At 41.7% G+C, this 22220-nt stretch overlaps 1 protein-coding gene and 1 long non-coding RNA gene across 6 annotated transcripts in view; one reads left to right on the top strand and one right to left on the bottom strand.

Moving 5' to 3' along the window:
• The window catches only part of OSMR (oncostatin M receptor), a 50608-nt gene extending 50380 nt beyond the window's left edge, over positions 1–228 (bottom strand). For all 3 annotated transcript variants that reach the window (XR_012030226.1, XM_072824818.1, XM_072824816.1), the window contains exon 1: positions 126–228. The gene's annotated coding sequence lies outside the window, so the exon portion shown is untranslated. The remainder of the gene's footprint in view (positions 1–125) is intronic.
• Positions 229–547: 319 nt separating this feature from the next.
• Positions 548–22220, top strand: part of LOC140632623 (uncharacterized) — a 50183-nt gene continuing 28510 nt past the window's right edge. For all 3 annotated transcript variants that reach the window (XR_012030232.1, XR_012030234.1, XR_012030235.1), the window contains exons 1-3: positions 548–2325; positions 2437–2720; positions 4402–4494. This is a non-coding gene — a long non-coding RNA (uncharacterized lncRNA). The remainder of the gene's footprint in view (positions 2326–2436; positions 2721–4401; positions 4495–22220) is intronic.

Consider the following 22220-nt stretch of genomic DNA (forward strand, 5'->3'; position numbering starts at 1 on the left):
GGGCAGGGCAGAAGCACGCGGCGGGGAAAGGCGGCGTCCTCGGAGGTCCCGCCGGGAGCCCCGGGGCGGGTCCGCGCAGGGCTGCGGGCAGCGGGCGGCGGGCGGCGGGCGGCGGGGGTACTCACCCCGCGGCGGGGTCCCGGGCGGCGGGCGCGGGCGGCGGGGCCCCGGGTCCCGGGTCCCGGGCGGCGGGTGCGGGCGGCGGGCGCCCGTGGACGTGCAGGGCCGGCCCCGCGCCGGGCTATGAATCAGCTGCGGGGCGAGCGCCGAGGGGCGGGAGTTACGGGAAAACCGCGGGGGAGGGCAGAGGGCTGAGGACTTTTGCAATTTCCCGTCCTGCTGCGCACTCTTGGCGCTCCCGGGACCCACAGGAATTCTCCCCTCCGGGTCCCGGGGGAAGCGGCCGGGACCCCGCGGGAGGCCCGGGCGGGGGCGAGGAGGCGGGGGAGGCCTGGGGAGGGCGAGCGGCCCTCGGCGGCCCGGGCCGGTGGCCGGTGACCGCGGAGTCCCCCGCGGGCAGGGGACAGCGCCCCAGGCTCCAGGCTGTGCGTCCCCTCGGCGGCCGCAGCGTTAAGGTGTTTGAACAGGTCCAGGACCCTGGCCTGGGTCTCGCTCGCTCCTGCCCGGGCCGCCTCTGTCTGACCCGGGTTCACCGGGAGCAACGGCCCAAAAGCCTTTGTCTCACAAAAGGGCCGTGTGTGCCACCACCTGCTTTTCCTCTTAAAAATGCCATCCAGGCTTCCAAACTCGTTTCAAATACGGGGCCTCTGAAATACCTATTTGGCACCTTTTTTTTTTCTATGATTGTGTGTTGGACTGTGGAGAGCCCTGGAGCTGGAATGGAGACCATGCTAATATTGCCCTGTTGGGGAAGGTCATGGAAAAGATATGACCTCCAGCTGACCCTTGAGCTGCACCTGGACAATCCTGAGCTTCCCCTGTCTTTGGAAAGTGGGTTCTGCTTGCTGGTTGGGCTCCCAGGGGCTGCTCCGTGGACATAGCCTTGAGGGAGTGACCTAACCTTGAGAACACCCATAGTGACCAGACCTTGTTAAGGCCTCTGCATTACCTTGTAAGGTTTGGCAGAGGGATCCTGGGATCCGCTCATCTTATTGCCACTCGAGACAAGCCTCCTACATAAGGCCACTTTGCTTATTAGAACTGCACCTACCAACCTGGAGTGGCCAGTGTCTCTCTTAGATGGCTCCCTGCCCTGCAAGTACTGGCCAGTTTCAGATTTCAGGTGGGAAGCTCCCAAGAGGGTCGAGAACCACCACGCTTCTGTGACACGCTAGGACCCAGAGAACAGAGCGGTGGTGTTCCAATGTCTGGAGGACTGGGATGCCTGATGGCTTGGAGGATTACTCATGGAGCTTTGCTAGACCTGTTCTGGTCCGGTTTGGGGACCCTGGAAAGTCTCAGGAATGCCAAGCACTGTAGGAGGAGTGATTGAGAAGGATTGCTCAAGAATCTTCTCATCCTAGAATCACTTCTTGAATTGACTGAGTGGCTCAAAACATGTCAGAATCAGCCCAAATGTTCCTTCTGGGTTTGTGCACAATTTTTTGCTTCTCCCATTGTCACCCCAGGGCGAGAATTTTGTTTTAGGCCTCGATACATTTACTACCTAATGGTGCCACAAAGACCATGGTGCAGTGTAAATATTTGATGAAAATGAAGAGAAGGTACTTTTGTCTAAATAAACGTATGGTCCTTTGCCACACCTCATTACTTCCAGGGTTTTAAAGTGTCCATTAGTTTAGCCATTTGCACGGCTATCCAAACTACCAAACCAGATCCCAAAGGGTTGGGAAAGCTTCTATGTTTCAGTAAGTGAAAAAAAAATTTTTTTGAATTTCTTCTTTATGGAAACAGTTCTGAGAGATGCCTCTTAGAGCAGATGGGATGCCAAATTTAAAAACATTGAGTGTGAAGAATTTCTACAAAGTGAGCCTTAATTTACTTAGAGCTCCTACTATGACTGAAGGAGACCAAGCTGCAGAAAATTCCATTCTGTTGGTTCCAACCTTGGAAGTGCCCTGCTGAGAATTTCAAAAGGGAGCTCACATACTAGGCTTGTCTTGGGCAGCTGCAAATCAAAATCTTAAGAGTTTATGTAGAAGCCTTACCGGGGTTCAGCTGGTGTAAAGCCCAGATGGTCTCAGTAACACATTGCTCTCTTAAGACAGTGTCCTTGCTTGAAGTGGCTTCACTGTGCAGAACATACATTCCAAGGACGGTGAAGGGGGTGAGGGCCTCTGCTTCCCCAGGTCCAATTCATGGGTCAACCAGTGGCCGTGTCTTCTCAATGACCTCCTCTAACAGGTGCCCACTTATAATTCATTTATTTTGTGTACCATTTTAATATCTTAAATGTATCCCTCTTTCTAGAGTTTAACAACTATAGCTCCTGTAAATTTGTGATTATACCCTTAGGGTGGCGTACTAGGATGAATAGTGTCCTCCAAAAAAAACTCATGGCTAGCCGGAACCTCAGAATATGAATTTGGAAATATTTCTGTTGATTTAATCAAGCGAAGATGAGAGCCTGCTGTATTAACCCAACGACTGCCATCCTTCCAGGAAGAGGGACATTTGGACATAGACGCCCAGGAAGAATGCCATCTAAATACTGAGGCAGAGATTGGAGTTATCCTGCCTCAAGCCAAAGAATGCCAAGACTGGCCAGCCACTGGCCACTGGGAGAAGCCAGGAGAAAGGTACAGAACAGGTTCTCCCGCTGAGCCCCTAACGTTGCAGGATTGCCGGGTTCTTTGACTCACAGAGTTGAAAAATGAATCTCACAGACACAAAAGGGTGAAGGGAAGTAAAAAAAGTATTAAGTGAGGGGGAGACAGAAAGGAAAGGAAAAAGCTCTCTTGAGTAAGAGGGATTCCGAGTGGTTTGCCACTGTGGGCTTTTACTGGCAGCCCTTCATTGAGAACTGACCAGGAAGCTTGTGGCCTTGAAATTCTTGTGCTGTCTTGGTTTGAGCAAAGACTTGATAACATCTGTCATGGCTTACTTTTCCTTTGAGGTCTGGTCATATTCTGTGGTTACAATGTAGTTGCCACCAAAAAAAAAAAAAAAAAAAAAAAATCCTCCCTAACATCCAGGATGAGTGGTTTGTTTCCTTATCTCTTGGTCTGCTGTCTTAATCTCTCTGCCAAATAGTTTCAGAGCCTAGTCTGGAGCCTCCCATCTCTCCCAGCCAGTGCCTTAACCCTTTCCTTACTCACCAAGAAGGCACTCACCATGCCAACACCTTGATTTCAGACCTCTGAGCTCTAGTACTATGAGATAATAAATTATTTTAATTATTTAATTATTTTACCAATTTGTGGTAATTTGTTACAGCAGCCCTGGCAAACTGATATATAAACATGCATGGCCTCAGTATTCTGAAGGTTAGTTTTTTAAATTAGCCTGAAAATAGCTGAAATGAAAAAGATAAAAAATGCCAAAGGCGTATTAATCTAAGAGCTGAAGTACCTTTCCTTGTCTAGCACTCACAAGAATATGTTGGGAAAATACGTATTTATTCTGTTCATCTGACCCTCCTCCACCTTGTTCTCTCTTCCTTTTTTTTTTTTTAAAGATTTTATTTATTTATTCATCAGAGACACAGAGAGAGAGGCAGAGACATAGGCAGAAGGAGAAGCAGGCTTCCCACTCAGCAGGGAGCCTGATGCAGGACTCGATCCCAGGACCTCAGGATCATGACCTGAGCCAAAGGCAGACACCCAACCACTGAGCCACCCAGGAGTCCCTTTCTCTTCCTTTTGAACTCAGTAACACAACTCTTTCCACTTGCCCCCTTTCCCTGACTTTCTTCCCCATCACCTTCTTGGCCTTCTCCTTCTTCCTTAGACATTGCTGTGTCCAGGCCTCCACGCTTGACATTCTCCTCTGAATCCACAGTCTCCCAAGTGAACACATCCATGCTTCTGAATTTCATGATCACTTGTGCACAGATGGTCCCAAATCTTCTGTTGATTGCAGTTATTTCACCTGAATTCCAGGCCAATTTATTTGTGCATCAAAACCCATGTGTCCAAGTTCAAAGTCTTCACTTTCCTCTATGTGATTCTCTTATATTCGGTGAATGGCCCAAACTTTAATTTAGACACCAAATCAAGAGACCTTGGAAATGATCCCTAATCTGTCCTGCCTCATCCTCCATCATCCACCAGAAGGTCTCATCTGTGTACCTATTATAGGGAAGGCATGAGTGGGATGTACCCCTACCCTATCCAACTTCTTGGAGGACAAACAGGTCTGTAACTGTTAGCGACACTAGATACAGATATGGGTATGGGCATAGATATGCATAGAGATATATGAAATCAGTTATGTAAATTGTGAAATATAATCCTGATCCTGTCTGTTCAACTACTACAGATATCTAAAATTACACGTTTGGCAATGTTGGATAACCACACTGATGGAATTCAAAGAAGCTGGGAATTTCCTGAAGAAAAGTAGCTTCATCCGGTAAGTAGTAGATGCTGATTTGTAATTGTGCCTGTGGATAAGAATTCTCTATTTGGGGGGCAATATATCACATTTGATATTTTAAAGATTCACGTCTAGGTCTTAAAATATGCTGCTGTGAGGGTGCTGCTTAAAGTATGATTGTGGGCAATACTGGCATTATTTTTGAAGAGAAAATGGAAATTAAAAAGTTATTTTGTAAATGTATTCATGTGAAAAACTAAATAGGATTCCAGAAAATTTTTTAATTTGATATATCGTAAAGCTTGATTAGTTATGAGATGTCTATCACTTCCAACTTTTTATATATAAAAATGACGAGGCGAGAGGTTGATAACGTGCTAGAGAGCCACATGGAACGTTCACATTTTATTTTTATTTATTTATTTATTTTTTTACATTCACATTTTATAACTTCAGGGGATCCCTTATAATTACTTAATTATGATTTGCTTTCCTTTCAATATCTATTAAGTGAATTTTGGTGAAGGATAACATTATCCTTAATAGTTCAAAAGGAGTTTTTATTTGAACTAGATATTACTTGAAGATTGATGGATTAATTGATCGATTTTACACAATCTGCCCTCTGCTGGATGTCGTAATTGTGTTCACGTTGTGTTCTAGAAATCTTCAGAAACCAGACAGCGAGAGAACTCTTGGATCTTCTATTTTTTTCCCCCTTGGTCTTAGGGAGAATGTGGAATATATTTGTTTAGATTGCTGCTTTTATTCTCTTGGCTCTCATTTCTGGGAATAAGTAAGAGTGAGAGAGGTAATGCTAAAGGGATGGAATAGTAATACAATGGGGGTAGTCCTTGGAGAGAATTCAGTGGGAACCTTTGGGACTTTTGCCAAACTTAATCTAAAATAAGTAATCCTATCTATATTTTAAATAGCATCTCTTACAGGCAGTTAAATAGTTGGGACTTTTTAAAAAATCCAGTCTGATAGTCTCTGCATTTTAATTTGATAGAGTGTTTAGCACGCTTACATTTAAGGCATGAATATCATGGTTGGGTTTAGCCAGCCATTTTACTGTATGTCTTCTTTGTTTCCTCTGGGTTTTTTTGTTTTTTTTGTTTTTGTCTTTATATTTGTCCTTTTCTGCCTTATTTTATATTATGTGAATATTTCTTAGAATTCTATTTTAATTTGTGTTTTTTTTTGTTATTCCTTGCTATGTCATTTTTTTTTTAGTGTTTGCTCTGTAAATTACAATATATAGCCTGCTTTTCAGTATCTATGTGAGATAATATTATTTCACTGAATAATATTTCACTATTTCACTGAATAGGTGCATTTAACTGCACTGCCAGTCCTTTACATTATACTTTTAAAATGTATCATATCTATGACAAACTAAAACCTGCAATGTGATATATGTTTTAAAGAAATTAAGAGGACAGTCTTTCCAATTTACCCACATGTTTACCTTGCTCAATATTTTTCAATCCTTCCCAAAGATCTGTTTCCATGTTATCTCATTTCCTTAATCCTGAAGAATTGCCTTTAGCATTTTTGTTTTAGTGGAGGTCCATTGGAATACGGTCTCTTGGTTTTATTTTAAAATGGCTTTACTTCATTTCATCGTTAAAGGAGATTTTTATTAGATATGGGATTTGACGTTGACAGTGTTTTTATTTCAACAATTTAAAGATGTTGTTCTATGGTTTTCTGGCCTTCATTGTTTCTGACAAATCATCAATTGTTCAAATAACTGTGTATATAATGTGTTGGTTTTCATTATTCATCCTACCTGGCATTTGCTAAGCTTCTTGAGTTTGCAAATTTCTTTACCATATGTGAGCATTTTTTAGTATTTCTTGAAATGTTTTTTCTGCCCCGTTGCCTTTCCCACCTCTTTCTGAGACTCCAGTTACAAATATGCCAGACCTCTTCGTATAGTCCCAAATACCCATGTGGCTCTTTTAATTTTTTTAAGTGAGCTCCATACCCAATGTGGGGCTCAAACTCATTACCCTAAGATCAAGAGTCGTGTGCTCTACCAGCTGAGCCAGCCAGGTGCCCCTCTTTTAATGTTTTATTTTTTAAAAAATAGTTTATTTATTTGAGAGAATGAGAGAGAGAGAGAGTGAGAGAGAGAGAGAGAAAGAAAGAAAGAATAAGCAGGGGCAGGAGAGAGGGAGAAGCAGGCTCTTCATTGAGCAGAGAGCCAGATGTGGGACTCAATCCCAGGATCCTGAGATCATGACCTGAGCTGAACACAGACACTTAACTGACTGAATCACCCAGATGCCCCTTTTAATTGTTTTAAATATTTTCCCTCTGTGTCTTTCACACTAGATAATTTCTATTGAATTATCTTTAAGTTTGCTGACTTCTCTCCCACTATCTTCTTTCTGCTATTAAATCTTTCTAAATTAAAAAGTCTAAATTTTAAATATTTAAAAGATATTTATTTCAGTTTTAGAATTTTTATTTATTTGTTCTTTTAAATATATTTTCTATTTCTTTACTGATACTTCCTTTTTTTTTTAGTTCATTATGGACATATTTCTCTTACCTCACTGAGTGTAGTTATAATTGCTGCTTTTGGGGAGGAGGGTAGGGGGTGGGGGTGAATGGGTGATGGGCACTGAGGGGGGCACTTGACGGGATGAGTACTGGGTGTTATTCTGTATGTTGGCAAATTGAACACCAATAAAAAATAAGTTTATTATTAAAAAAATAATTGCTGCTTTTATAAAACATTGCACGATTATTCCAATATTTGGATAATTGTGGAGCCGGTCTCCATTGATTGTTTCTGAGAAAAGATCACATTTTTCTACTTTGTTTGTTTATTTGTTTGTTTAGGGGTTGTTAAGTAATTTTGGATTGTAACCTGGACATTGTGAATATAATGTTATTAGAAAGACTGGATTCTGTTATGTTCTGCCAATGGCACTGATTTTCTTTTTGAATGAATAGTTCACATGGTTAGACTTGATGTTACTTGCAGTAAATAGTAGCTCTGGTGAGAATTCAGTTTTGGGGGGCTTAGCTAAACTTCTTGAATTTGCAAATTCAAGAAGAGCTGCTTTGAGTTTGCCATGCAGAAGCACTTTTCAGACATAGTTAAGCATGCTGTAGACTTTAAACCCAGTGTATTCCTCTCTAGCTCTCTCTCTCCTGCAATTTCCCCACTCACATTCTTTCCAAAGAGCATGGTTGCCCCAAACTGTGATCTCTGGTTCTTCAAGCCAGAAATATTGTGTATTTTCTGACAGACTTTTAGACACCCCCTCACTACACAGACTTGGGCCAGTCTCAGACTAAAGGGTATAAAGTGTAGGAAACTGACTCTTTCCCTTCCTCCAAGTGTTGACACCTACATTTCTCCCCCTAATCTTTCTGCTGTTGGTTATTCTCCACTTCATTTAGATGTGGGGGTTTTTTAAATTATTTTTTTCTAAAAAAATAATAATAATAAAAATAAAAAATAAAAATATTTTTTCTAGTGCTTTATGTTGTTATGTGAAGGTGGTTCAGTTTAATAGCAGTTACCCATCTATTACTAAAAGTGGCACTCCTGCAGTTGTATTTTCACATGCTAAGTGACTACTAGCTTGTTGAGGGAAAGTTGCGTGAACTCTTTTCCTTTGCTAGGTTAGATTTCTTTCCACTAGACTATTATGGAAACAATCTAGATTTTCCAGAAGATTGAAATATGCTTGTCTTCTACTTCAATCTGGAAATTGATGAAAAACTGCTGAAATCATGTAAAGCCAATCTGTTTTTTTTTAAGATTTTATTTATTTATTTATTTATTTATTTATTTATTTATTTATTTATTTATTCATGAGAGACACAGAGAGAGACAGAGACATAGGTAGAGGGAGAAGCAAGCTCCCCATGGGGAGTCCAATGCGGGACTCAATCCCAGGCCCCCCAGATCAGGACCTCAGCCAAAGGCAGACACTCAACCACTGAGCCACTTAGGCATCCCAATCAATCTGTTGTCTTAAACATCACTTTAGAATGAAGATTTATACATTTTAATAGCACTATACTACAGAGGAAAGAGTTTTAAGCAACAAAGAGGTGTGGTCAAACTTATCTTTGTATTTCCTCTGAACTTTGTTCAAATGCCAGAAACCAATTTATTTGAGGGAGTTACAGTAAGCCATCTCTTTATTTTCATGATTCCGTTGTGCTTAAATTAATTTTACCCAGACTGAAATGAAAACTTCCCAAAGGAATCTTGTCAGCTTCTCACATGTCACCATCTTCATCTAGTTCTAACACAACAGCAATTATTTTGTCCATTACCAAACATCAGAGGATGCTTAGTCACTTTGGAATAATGCTCAGGTAATTTCCACATGCCCAAGGCATTTGAGGAGAAATGTTTGCTGAAATTCAACACAAAATAACCGAGTTAAACTAGAATAAGATGAAACACCCAAGAAGAAGAGAAATATTATTCAATGTTATTAAATCTTCTAGCAAAGATAATCATAAAAATTTGTCTTCTTCAAAATTTTTGGAAAATGATGCCTAAGGATGAAGGTGTAAATGTTCTGAAGAAGAATGGTAACAATTTATTTTGAAACTCTCCCTTTCTTAGAAAGAAAGAATATTCTACATGACTGGAAATTTAGGCTTACAAATGTTTATGGCTGCGAATTTGTAATACACACAAGGACACACAAACCCCAACACTCACTACAAAAACATTGTGGGAAAAATGGGGTCAAAAGGACATGGTTTATAATAGCAAACTAGCAACAGCCCAAACATGTTCCAACTTGGGACACCTGGGTGGCTCAGTGGTTGAGCGTCTGCCTTTGGTTCAGGGTGTGATCCCAGGGTCCGGGGATTGAGTCCCACCTGCTTCTCCCTCTGCCTGTGTCTCTGCCTCTCTCTGTATCTCTCATGAGTAAGCAAATAAAATCTTTAAAAAATTTTAAAATCTTTAAAAAAAGAGATGTTCCAATTTTATGATCTATTCTTTCAAAAGAAAGAAGACTATGTGTATGTACTGCTATGGAAATACACCCAAGAAAAAAGTTAAGAGTCAGGAATGTGTATTTAGTATGTCCATGGTACCTATTTAACTTGTTCATGTTTATGAGATAGATACCTATGAATGTTTTGAGTAAGATTACAAGAAATTGCTAACTGTGATTGTTTTTGGGGAGAAGGTCTAAGAATGAAGTGGGGTGTGTGAGGGAGGCTTGTCCTTTCATCTTAGACCTGTCTATGTAGACTGGCTTTTTGTCACGAATGTTTTAATTTTTAAAATGTAATAATTTTTAAAATCAAAGAATGCCTTACTTGATTGAGGAAGGACCTCATTTTTTACTTGTTTTGGTTGTTACACACAAGTTAGAATCAATTATAATCTCTCTAAAGATATAGAAGAAACCACATTAATTGCCTCTGGGGAAGAGAACTAGGTGGCTGAGAAACTAGATGGCTGAGGAACTATTTCTACCCTTTTATATCTTTTGAATTTTTGTATATATAGATGTATTATTTCGTAAGAAAAATCAGAATTTAAAGTGCTGTGATGACACCCCCCCCCACCTCCCAAAATGGGATACACTGATCTGAATGTTATGTGTAAATGGGCCAAGCTTGCCAACTATGGGCTTTTCCATCACAAACAGACCTGAGGTTCCAAGTGGTCTCTGTTGAGACAAGCTGTGCAGCAGGAGTCTGAGATCCCGCTCCTGGCACCCTGCAACTGTTATAGAAGTTGGCCTCATAGAGCTGGTGGAAAGAGAGCCCCTAACCCACAGGGGCCTGGGTTGGGGCACAGACTCTCCCAGGGGGAAGAGGGAGCCCTTGTTCCAGGCAGGGCTGGAAGTCCTCCATCCCCAGGACAACCTCAACTTCAAAGACAATTCTTGTTTCTTTCCACTTTTTACTTTGTAAAAAAAAAAAAAAAAAAAAAAAAAAAAAAAAAAAAAAAAAGACTATAGAAAGCTATAAAATTATACAAGCATATAAAGAAGGAAACAATAGCTACTTGTTTATTTAAAATAGGAGGAAAATCCTAATGGGTGCTACCTGACGTTGCTATTTACTTGGAATATTGGAAAGTTGGGAACAACTCCCAGGTCTTACATTATCTTCACCTAGGGCACCACTAGGTGGTGTGCAGAGAGCACAGGCAGGTTGGTCTTTCCCTCTGTTCCTATTGGATGCCAGATGCTCTTCCCTATTCCAAGTGGTGTTCTAGGATGGAGGCTGTTTCCAGGTGATAGCCATGCCATCTGGACCCAGGGCTGCCCGATGCTGCAGTAGCAGAAGAGAGGGCGAGAGGATGACAAGGATTGGCTTTAAGGCCAGGGCCACTTTCACCCATATTCTGCTGGCTGGACCTTAGTCCATGGTCCCAACTGAACTGCAAGGGAGTCTGGGACATGGAAGCATCCTGTGTGCCCAAGAAGAGGAAGCAGGAGCAGGAAGGCATGAAGACAATGTCTGGGCGCAGAAGGAACTTGGTTAATAAATTAACGATATACCTTTATAGTGAAATATTCAGCCATTAAATATCAGGCTTCAAAAAAAAGATAAATAAATAAATAAATAAATAAATAAATAAATAAATAAATAAATATCAGGCTTCAAAGACTGTAATGACAGGAAAATGACAGTGTTCAGTGAAAAGAGCAAGATACAGAATCTTGTGTCACTAACTTTGGGAAACATAATATTTATATATGTGTATGCATTCTCATATACTGAAAAGGAAATATAAAATATGTTCTTTGTGGTTATTTTTAAGTGATAAGGCTGTAAGTCATTTTTTTATACTTTTGAAGAAATTGCTTATTTTGATCATATATTCTTTGAAAAGAAATATGTATAATGTAAAAAACAGGGCTTTTTTCCACAAGTGGAGAAGAAATCCTCAGAGCATCTGAAACCAGAGCTGACACTTCAAATTCCTTTATAAGTTGCTACAGACTATGAATTTGAAGCTATGCTAGTAAGCCTTTTTTTTTCCCTTTAATCAGCAGAGGGCAGCTCTCTGGTTTAGTGCTTATTTTTCCTCATAGCGTAGATGCTAGCCAAATCCTCTGTTTTATACATTAACTGTGGCCAGAATCGCATATTAGATTTATTGTGTTGGGAAGGAGAAGACAAGTCTGAAACTTATCTTTGCCAGTTGCAATGCTTACTGCATAGTATACATTTTTGTTGAACAGAGAAAATCAGGCAACCAGGTCTGCCCTTTAGGTGGTTTTAATCTAAAGCAGACAATATCCACATATTGACAGGCTCAGTCACAAAACTATGAGAACAGAGCAATCCACATAGTGAACAATGTCCTTGTAGGAAAACAGACACTGTGTTTGGGAGAGGATGAGGGCTAGGCCAAGGTGGTTGGATATTCTGGTAGGAAAGAGCTACATGAAAGGCATTTTTCCTTTGCACAGGGAGATTTTGTGGTTTAAAAAATAGATATCATTTTTTTATTATTCATATATGGCAAAGAACATTGAGAGAATAGAACTAAGACAAAATACAGATGCTCATTAAAAACAAGAAAATTTGCTCAATGTGTATTTTTATTCCATTGCATTGGAAAATTTACATTGATCACGTCCAATGCTAATGAGAGCGTGGATCAACAGTTAATTCTCAAATGCTGTTGGTAGGAGTATAAGTTAGCCTTTATATTATCAAAACTGTAAATGCATGTTTACTTTGGAGAAATTGAGCTTCCAAGAAGCTCTTTGCCTCAGGGTAACTCCCTTAGCAGAAATAAAGTGGGTGGGTGAGCAAGGCCTCTGCTCTCCTGCTTCTGCTTTCGTAACCTGGAAAATAGAACTATCCCTCTCAATCCCTTAGCAGGCCCTAGGGTCCAGAGCGGCTCAGTAAACCTCTCAGCTCATAGTGGGATAAGCTGCAGAGAGGGAGGGAGGAAGGGAGAGAGGGAGAGAGAGAGAGAGAGAGAGAAAGAGAGATAGAGAGAGAGAGAGAGAGAGAGAGAGAGAGAGACCGACCCTATAGAGCCCTCTAGTGGCCACTAGCTTTCTAGAGAATAGACTCCTTCAGGAATTTGCATTGTCTTCCCACATTGGTGCCCAAAGACAAGTTGGCCATCACAGGGTACTGATGCTTGGCCACCCACTCCCCGCTCCCAGGCTCTGATACTGGCCAGGAACAGGCCTCTGGCTCAACTTTGCCATAAATGAGATCAGAGTGTTCCCAAGATGGATGCAGCCCAGAATTCCTTCCCACCAGTGTGCCAAGGACACAGCCAGCCAAGGAAGCTGGCAAAATCAATGTCTTGTGTAGATCCTCCAGAAAGCACAGGGACATACCGGGAAAGCAATTCCCTGGAGCAACTTAAGTTTCTAATTACTTTAAAAATGTGCAAATTAGGGGATCCCAGGGTGGCTCAGCGGTTTGGTGCCTGCCTTTGGCCCAGGGCATGATCCTGGGGTTCTGGGATCGGTTCCGGGATCGATTCCCACGTCGGGCTCCTGGCATGGAGCCTGCTTCTCCCTCCTCCTGTGTCTCTGCCTCTCTCTCCCTCTCTATGTCTGTCATAAATAAATAAATAAATAAATAAATAAATAAATAAACAAATAAATAAATCTTTTTTAAAATGTGCAAATTAACCTTTCAAATGGCCATTAGTTATATAAGATCGAGCAAGAAAGGAGATGGTTACACTGGAAGGAGAGAATAGGGGGCCCAGAAGAGCACCATTCATATCACAGCGTGCTTCTTGTGTGCCAGCTATCAGTGCTGCTGCATGCACTGGTATCATGGGCTGGACCACCCACGGCTCTAAGGTGCTTCTATGCTCATTAGCAAAAAGTGGGTGCAGGACTTGGCAGAGAGACAGAGCCTTTGTGTGAAGCCCAAAATGCCCTGTTGGCAGGCATGTGTCCCTGCGTGCTGAGACACACAAGTTGGTGAGAGAAGGGGACTTGAGTTTAGTTCCCACCTACCCCACCCAGTTGGCCAGACACCTTGGTGGCATGCATCAACCTCACAACATGTCAGCAGCATTGAGTTTTTGTAATGCTGGAGGCTCCCAGTCAAGGGGAAGAGTGAGGGCTGAAATCTAGCCTTTCTCTGCTGGCCAAGTCAAGCTAGCTCTGTGTTGCCTGGGGAGGGGGGGCGGGTGTCACTGTGTGTGTGTAATAAGCACAAATATGCATTATGTGCTAGTGACCCGGGGTCTATCTTGTATCATACTCTCATGACCCTGTACGGTAGGCAGAGATAAGTTTCCTGTGAAACTAATGGCACAAGCTTTTCCAAGATCCAGGGAGAGGTTCAAATGGTCACATTTTGTCCTAAAACAAGATAATTTCACCGTATGCACTTAAAACTATTATCATAGCCACTTTTGGAGACAGGTACAATGATAATAATCCCTGTTTTGTAACTGAGACACAGAAAGGTTAGATAGCATTACTCTTAAGTGGTAGAGCTTGGAATTGTTGCAAACTGACTGACGCCAATGCCAGAAAATCATGGACAGTGTGTATGTTGTTCCCGAGGGGACAAAACTTCCAGAAGAATCCTATCAAGTACTGTTCACTTTTCCCCTCCAAGCTACAAATGTCATAATAGATGAGAAACATTTTTAGATGTTGTTCTAGTCAGAGGAGACTGATAAGAAACAGAGAACAAATCATGAAGGTCAGACCAGAAGACACAGTGGTCTTTGTGAAGCCAGTCCTACACATCGTGTGGCAGCAGGACCACACAGCCATTGTCACCAAGGAGAGGGTTATGTCTCATGGCCATTGTATTATTTAAGGAACAGTCTAAAGCAAACTGCTGTGGTTTACTTAACACCTAAATTGATCTCCTCCTCATTTAACAGTCAGGAGGTGAGTGGTCCAGGTAGGTGGGCAGCTCTGACATGCAAAATACACAAGGTCCAAGAGCATTCTGGCCAACACCTTTCTCCAGCAGGAGGAAGGGGTGAGAGACTCCCTTGGGTTCAGATGTAATTGCCTATCCAGCTGCTTGAGAAGCCAAGAAGTTAGTCTCTCTTAGGCTTAGATAGATTAAAAAAAAAAAAAACAACCTGGAAGATTTTTTTACTAAAAGGAAGAAGGGAAGATGGATATCGAGAGATCATTAGGCATATGTACCAATGCCCTGAGGCCACGGTTCAACTTGGAAGACTATGAGGCCTGAGATCTGGGAGCACAATGTGAGAATTGGGATGAATTATAGAATAAAGAAAGTGAATGAGAGAGAAGGACCTTGCCAGGAGGTAATGAGATGCAGACAGTGTGGAGCAAAGATCAAGTAGAGCACAGACGGAGCAACGACAGCAGTTTTGGGGACCTTTCTCACAGTTATGGGCTGTGATGATTTGACAATAAGAAAATGCACAGGGAATCTGAGAGTCACTTCTGTTGACTCATAAGAAGACTTGGGAGACCGAAGAAGAAGATCCTTAATTCAGGAAATAAGGAGAGGACAAGTTTAAAAAAAAAAATTTACAAAGAAGAGATAAATTAAGACTGTTTCTAGTCCATTCAGGGCAGACCAAATTTACTAATCCCTTAGTGAGCAATGATTCACTATTACACAAGAACACATGGATGCTAACCACATCCTTTCCCTCCCCTGCTCCACCAAAGTTCTGGAAAGAGGACTCTTTTAGGCCTTATTTTTTCTACTTTGTCTTTTCACCATCCCAGTGTTTGTAGGGATATTGTTATTGCCCCATTCAGTAGCTCCTTTGCATTTTTACATGGTGTTCTTCTGCATCATTTAAGTGATTAACTCATTCACTTCTTCATACACCATCTTGCCATAATTTCTATCTTCCAGTTTTCTCTAGGTTCATCTTTTCATTCTCCTCCCTGAATTCCTTCTTCTCACAGTGGTATATTAGAAAGAGTAGAATGACCCACTCAAGTCCCATTGAGGCCTCCTTCTGGGTCGTAAAGGCTGGAGAGCTAAAAACTTACATATCCCAAACATCCTTGCAGCTAGGACTCTAAACATGTTTCAGATTCTGTCAATCAGATGGACTCACGTGAAGACACAGGGAGACAGAGGGAATGAAGGAAGCCTGGAGAAGAATTTAGTAAAGGTGATCAGTACTTCTTCAGGAAGTCTACAACTTTGGTCAAGAGTCACTGTTATTTATACACAGTCTGCCTAGAAAATACATCCACTCCCGTGTTTCAGTTTCCTTGTTATATGTAGATGATTTCTCTGTTAGTCAGCTACCGACTGGTGCATACTGATGCCTAAAAAACCACCAAAAATTTAGTAGCTTGCAATACTAGCTTTTATATTTTCTTGCTCACAGGTCTGTGTATCATTCGGGGTAGCTCTGCTCCAGGCTGCTGGTCACCTGGGCTTCAGGCTTCACTTGGGTTCAGGTGTACTCTGTGTATCTTCACAGTCTCCTTGATCAGCAGTCACCCAGAGCATGTTCTTCCCTGGATCACAGAAGCCAGAGGGAGAAGCCAAACACACAGCCACATTTAAAGCTTCTGCTCTTATCATGTCTGCTTACATTTTCTTAGCCCAAATGAGGCACATGGTCAAGTCCAAAGTCAGTGGGGTGGAGAAGTATATTTGTGTTCCAGGGGGAAGGAGGAGGGAGATTAATATTTTCTAAAAAATTAATCAAATCTATTCCAACTTCCATTATAAATCTTGAGCTGAGACTATTTCTCATGGTCTCCAGGCGCTGCCTGTGGTGCATCTCCTCTGCTGATGCTGCTTCCAAGGCTGCCTGCAACGATGAGCATGGCCTGCATATTGTTTAATAACTGCCAATTCACAAAATAAAGTAGGACAGGGTGAAGAGATTGACTTGGCTTTTGCAGAGAAAGGACGTTCTTGAGAGAGACTGGCCACCCGTGTGTGTGGATGGTGAAGGACTCCTGTACCTATTGATAGAAATGTAACATGCCAAGTCTCCCTGCACTAGCCTCTAATTTTTTAGGTTCTTTCTCTCACAGCTCCCCCTCTTGAACCTTGTACTCTTCTCAGACTACAACAAACAAAAACAAAACCCCATTAGAAAAAAAGAATGATCTTGCATGAATACCAATGTATTGTTGGAAAGACAAATTCAGTCCTTTTTGCCATTAAAAAAGATGTCAAGGCAACAAACGGCCTGAGAAAACATTTATTATATTGCTACGTTTTTTTCAGATAAATCACCCAAATAAAATGCTAAACCATCAACAGTTTGATGCAGTTTTCATCTGGAAATGCATCTGATCTTGAGCACTTCCCCCCCCCCCCCCCGCCCAAAGAGTATCATAGGAGGCTCAGAAGCCTCCCACCATCCTTTAACAGGGCTTCTGCTAATATATATGATTGCTTCACACAAAACCACGAAACCTTTGGAATAAGCTCTTTTTGAATAATCTGTTAAAAAAATAGGTGTATTCCCTTTTATATGTTGACTTATTCCAAATCAATCTTCCCATTTAAACTGAGTCAAGAAAATATGTGCCTCAGAGCTGAAGGCAGCCCACGCCTAGGACAATTGAGTCATGGAGGACTCATGGCCCTGGACCAAGTATGAACCCAGGGTAAATATACATAGGTTAACGATCCCTTAGTTTTGTTTCTTTACCTTTTCAAGGATTAAATGTGTCACCACCAGAAGGATGACTTTTGCAAACTGGCAGTTTTTAAACAATATGCAGGCCATGCTCATTGTTGTAGGCGGCCTTGGAAGCAGCATCAGCACAGAGGAGATGCCCCACAGATAGTGTCCAGAGATCAAGAGAAATATTCTAAACTCAACCCTCTAGAAACTATGACCATCAAAACCACCACAGCTGCCTAGCCTCTTACCTATGGGGTCTAATCTTTAAAAAAAGAAAAAAGAAAAAAAAAAAAACCTTGGTATTAAGAAAAATTATACGCCTATACAGAAATAACAAAAGGTAGTGTAAGAAGCTCCCCATAGTCATCACTCAACTTAAACAATAATATATTCCTGTCCCATGTTACACCATCTATATGATTATCTATTTCCCTTCATTCCACGGGGTAATTTTGAAGCAACTCTGAAATATCCTATCATTTTACTTATAAAGATCATATCTTTAAAAGATATACTTTAAAAAACCCAATATCATTAAGAGGGTCAATATATATTAAATAAGTGTGGTGTATACATTTCTATTAAAGAGAAAATTCAGTTATTTCTTGGTGTAAGACACAGTTTACAACTGTTTCAAATAACTGCAATAAATAGTCCTCTCCGAGTGTCAGAATGTGTAAACCACAGAGACATTAATCTATAAAACATGTCACTGAACCTATCATGTTAGCTACTCACTTTAATTGGAACACTTTGATTCTATGTATTTTAAATAAATTAAAAACGGGAGATTTTCACATTCTGTTCTGCTGCCAGTTTATTAAATGCTTCCTGTTGCTGCTCTTGAATAACCTTCTGGGGAATTATCCATCTTGACTGAATTTTTTTTTTCTTAGTGTCTTCATTAAAATTTCCTTTAAAGTTTGTTCTTCTTTTGAACAGAAAGAAACATTTTCAAAGTGGTTTCACCAGCCCGCTGTCAGACTGCAGCATCAGTTGCTATATTAGTCTAACGTTGCCTTTCTGACTAGTGTCCAATGTTTAAATCCCAAGACATTTAATATTGTAACCAAAGGGCTTATTGAAAATAAGGGAGTGGTGTGTGTGTGCGGGGGTGGGGGGCTATATAGTTGGGAGCTTCCATTTTCGCTCTAAGCATTGGTGGCTTGCTTGTCCTCTAGTTCAATAAATCATCAATAACACCCAATTTTCACTACCATATGCTACTTCTTTCTTTTCTTTCTTTATAATTATTTGGCCCTTTCTGCAATAGCCTCTCAGAAACTAAGAAGTTGATATGTGCCTTTACAACGAAGAAATATGTTTTCTTAGAACTGCTTTCTGGGGCCCCTGGGTGGCTAAGTGGTTGAGCATCTGCCTTTGGCTCAGGTCGTGATCCCTGGGGTCCTGGGATCAAGTTCCTGCATCGGGCTCTTGCTTCTCCCTCTGCCTGTGTCTCTGCCTCTCTCTCTCTGTGTCTCTCATGAATGAATAAAATCTTAAAAAAAAATAAAAATCATAAGGAAGAAAAAATACATTTATAGTACTGTACTGTATTTATGAAAAAAAATTGATATAAGTGGCCCTCACAATTGAAACTCACTCTGTTCAAGGGTCAAACTATATATTTATTTATATATACATACACATATATAAAATATGCATATATATGCAAATGTGTATATATACAAACAATAAAATGCGGTAATGTCTGCTACAATTATTTTTCTGTGTATTTATCCTAATATGGAAACTTTTACTTTGGCACTTCTTTAGCTTTCATGCTTTTCGTACGATTATCAAGACCTCTGTGTTTCAGTAGGGAATTTAAATCTTTTCCTTAATATCAATGATAATGATATATACTTTCTTGAGAAATGAAAATATTTGAAATTAAACATCTAAGCTTAAACCATTAAATAAAAGTGAACTTGACTTTAAAAAATAATTAGTTCCTCACATGACCTAAACTGATATTTGGCTATGGCATATAAGTCAACTTCTTATCCTGAGGATGTGTTTCACTTATAAATTGAGGTCTCTGTTCAAGACTCCTTTTGCATGGATACCTAAGCCAATAGAGAAACCACATAAGGAAGAAGAGATTTTTGCCAAATTTTTGCCAAATGCTTAGAGAAGGAGGAGGCGTTAGATCCACTGCCATCCCAAATTAGCCAAGTACAAAGGTAAAATAAGTGGTTTTTCAGATAAGCAAGATCTCAAAAACTTGACCTCCTATGCGCTGTTGCTAAAACTACTGAAGGATATGACCCACTAAAACAGGGAAGTAAACCAGTGAAGAGGAAAACAAGAGATCCAGTGCAAGACAGATGTGAAGGAAGTCCTGGAGACGATGGGAGAGGAGACCAAGAAAACAGAGGGGGTGGCACTAGAAGTCAATCCATTCAGGAACCTGTAGACCAGAGTCTCTAGAAGAGATATCTTCAAGAGGATGAAATTGATGGAATGTTAATTTACTTGAATTTGTCAAGAGATTTATCAAGAAGGGAAGCATTTGGAAATAAATAAATATATAGAAAATTGAGCAAATGGAAAAGCAAGACATGCTAACTTTAGGGAAAGAAAATGTGAGTGGAAAAAAGCAGTCATGTGATATTACACTGCTAAGCTTTATCATTTATGTATAGTGATAATAATATGTTTACTGAGTATTGATTCAGACTTTACTGAGACCATAGGTGGATGAGAAGAGAGTGTGTGTGTGTGTGTGTGTGTGTGTGTGTGTGTAAGAGAGCAATATCCTGAGTCTCCATGGAGGAAAGTTAATGAGTAATATCTAAAACAGCATTATTCAAAAGTAGCAACATAAACATTTTTTTCAGAGATATGCAAAAAACATACCAAGGAGCTGGAACTACTTGCCTCTGGAAAATGGAAATTAAAAGGGAGGGGCTGTTTCTTCTCATAAGATCTACACAGATATTTGACTCTTGTCTGAGGTTGAGTTCTCTGGAATGCATTTATTGGGAAGTGCTCCTGGGATCAATGCTTGTGGACAAGACCAGCCTAGTGAAGGGCAAAAGAGCCATTCGTATCTGTCAGGTGCCCTGGGGAGATGGCGAGGTGGAGGGTAGGTCTGGAGAGCAAGCAGGAGCATAATTAGCAGAAGGAGCGTGTTTGTGCTCGTTTTATGGGAGTTGGAAAATAGAGCGTCTTCAGGTCTTTTAACTTTGCTTTTTAAGAAATGATACATTATTGTCATACATGTGCTTTAATTTGGTGGTTGTTCTACATTCAAGTAGCCCATGGAAACCTCCTCTTTCTACCCCCAAAATGTCTATGAGTCACCAAAAGATCTGAGCCTTCTTGCAGTGGCAGGGGTTGGGGATTCACTTCGTTAAATCCAGTGTTTCCCAGATTTGTCTACAACCCCTTTCTCAAATGACATGTTAGTATCCTAAGAGTTCAGTTTAATCAACCTATTTAATTGTGGTTGGACTTTTTTTCAGAAATGCATTCTCTGATCGTGGCACTGTTCTTAGAAGGAAATACGATTCCCTTCATGAGAAGGATTCAAGAACTGATTGATTGTGGCAAAGGCAGGGTCTGCCTATACATGCCTGGTTGAGCACTGTAAAATGGAAACAAAACAAAATACACCTCAATGAGAAAGAGGGGGAAGAAAAGAAGGGAGGAGGTGGAGGCTGTTTGGAACCAGGATTGAAAGATGTGGTAAGCATCGTGGGAATTAGAAAAGCCCAAAAGGGATACAGTTTTGGTTTTATGTAAAGAGGCCTAGGCCGGGGGAAGGCTCCCTCCCCATGAGGCTGGTTGGGGAGAAGGAGGCAACTGCCCAAGAGGTGGGGCAGGTTGCAGGACAGGCAGCCAGGCTGGGGTTCCAATGGAAGGAGACGCTTGGCTTCACGCTAGGGCGGCTGCCTCTGGAGCGGCCTGACCCCGGAGCCTGAGCCCTGCAGGAGCCTCGCGGACCGAGGGGACAGGGGGGAAGCTCCAAGAGACATGGCTGGTGCAGTCAGTCACGATCAGGTAACTGAAAGCACCCCTGTGCTTCCTCCATCTGTGTCTCATTTGTTCGGTGAGCTCTCCGCACCCTGGGCTCACTTCACCCTCGAGACAGGGGCTGTCATCAACCGCTGCCCGTCGCCGTGGCCGGGGTGCAGGGGGAGGGGCCGGCTGGGGAAGCCAGGGGGCTCTTCTGATCCCCAGATGACCCTCGGAAGAGGACAAACAAGTGTACTTTATCTGTACCCGAGGTCCCCGAGGCGGTGGGGACGGTGAGTTGTGTGGAACGGGAAGCGCCCGGCTGTTCAGCAGACCTGCCTGCGTTGGCTAAGGACAGGGGGTGGCCCTCTCCTTTCCACGTGCTGCGCATTCTTCCCTTTGGAATCTGAGCTTTTTAAAAGTATTAAATAGGTACCAAAGAACATTTAGAAAAACAAACAGGGGGGAATCCCTGGGTGGCTCAGCGGTTTGGCACCTGCCTTCGGCCCGGGGCATGATCCTGGAGTCTTGGGATCCAGTCCTGGGATCCAAGTCCTGGCTCCCTGCGTGGAGCCTGCTTCTCCCTCTGCCTGTGTCTCTGCCTCCCTGTGTGTGTGTGTGTGTGTGTGTGTCATGAATAAATAAATAAAATATTTTTTAAAAAAGAAAGAAACAAAGATAAATAAATAAATAGATGATAGATGATAGATAGATAGATAGATAGATAGATAGATAGATAGATAGAAAAACAGGGTAGCAACATTTTGGTAATAAGAACAGACAGACTGTTGCTGAGGGGTTAGAGCTCAGGGGAGGGTGTGATGGTTCAGTGTATTTGTGGTAACCTAGAAGGTCTGTATCTTGACTGTGGTGGTGGTTACAGGAATCTACGCCTCAATAAAACTTCATAGACGTATACGCACGTGCACGCTCACTCCCAGGTAGCCCCTGTCAAAAAAAACAGTGACATCTGAATAAGGGCTGCAGGTTATTCATAGTGTGGCACCGAGGTCAACTTTCTGGTTTGGGGTTTTGTTTTTGTTTTTGTTTTTTTCAGATTTTATGTATTTATTCATGAGAGACACAGAGAGAGGCAGAGACAGAGGCGGAGGGAGAAGCAGGCTCCATGCAGGGAGCCCAATGTGGGACTCAATCCCCAGATCCCCTGGGTCAGGCCCTGAGCCAAAGGCAGACACTCAACCTCTCAGCCACTCAGGCGTCTAGACTTTCTGGTTTT

This window comes from Canis lupus, chromosome 4 (genome assembly GCF_048164855.1).
Source record: "Canis lupus baileyi chromosome 4, mCanLup2.hap1, whole genome shotgun sequence".
Lineage (NCBI taxonomy): Eukaryota > Metazoa > Chordata > Mammalia > Carnivora > Canidae > Canis > Canis lupus.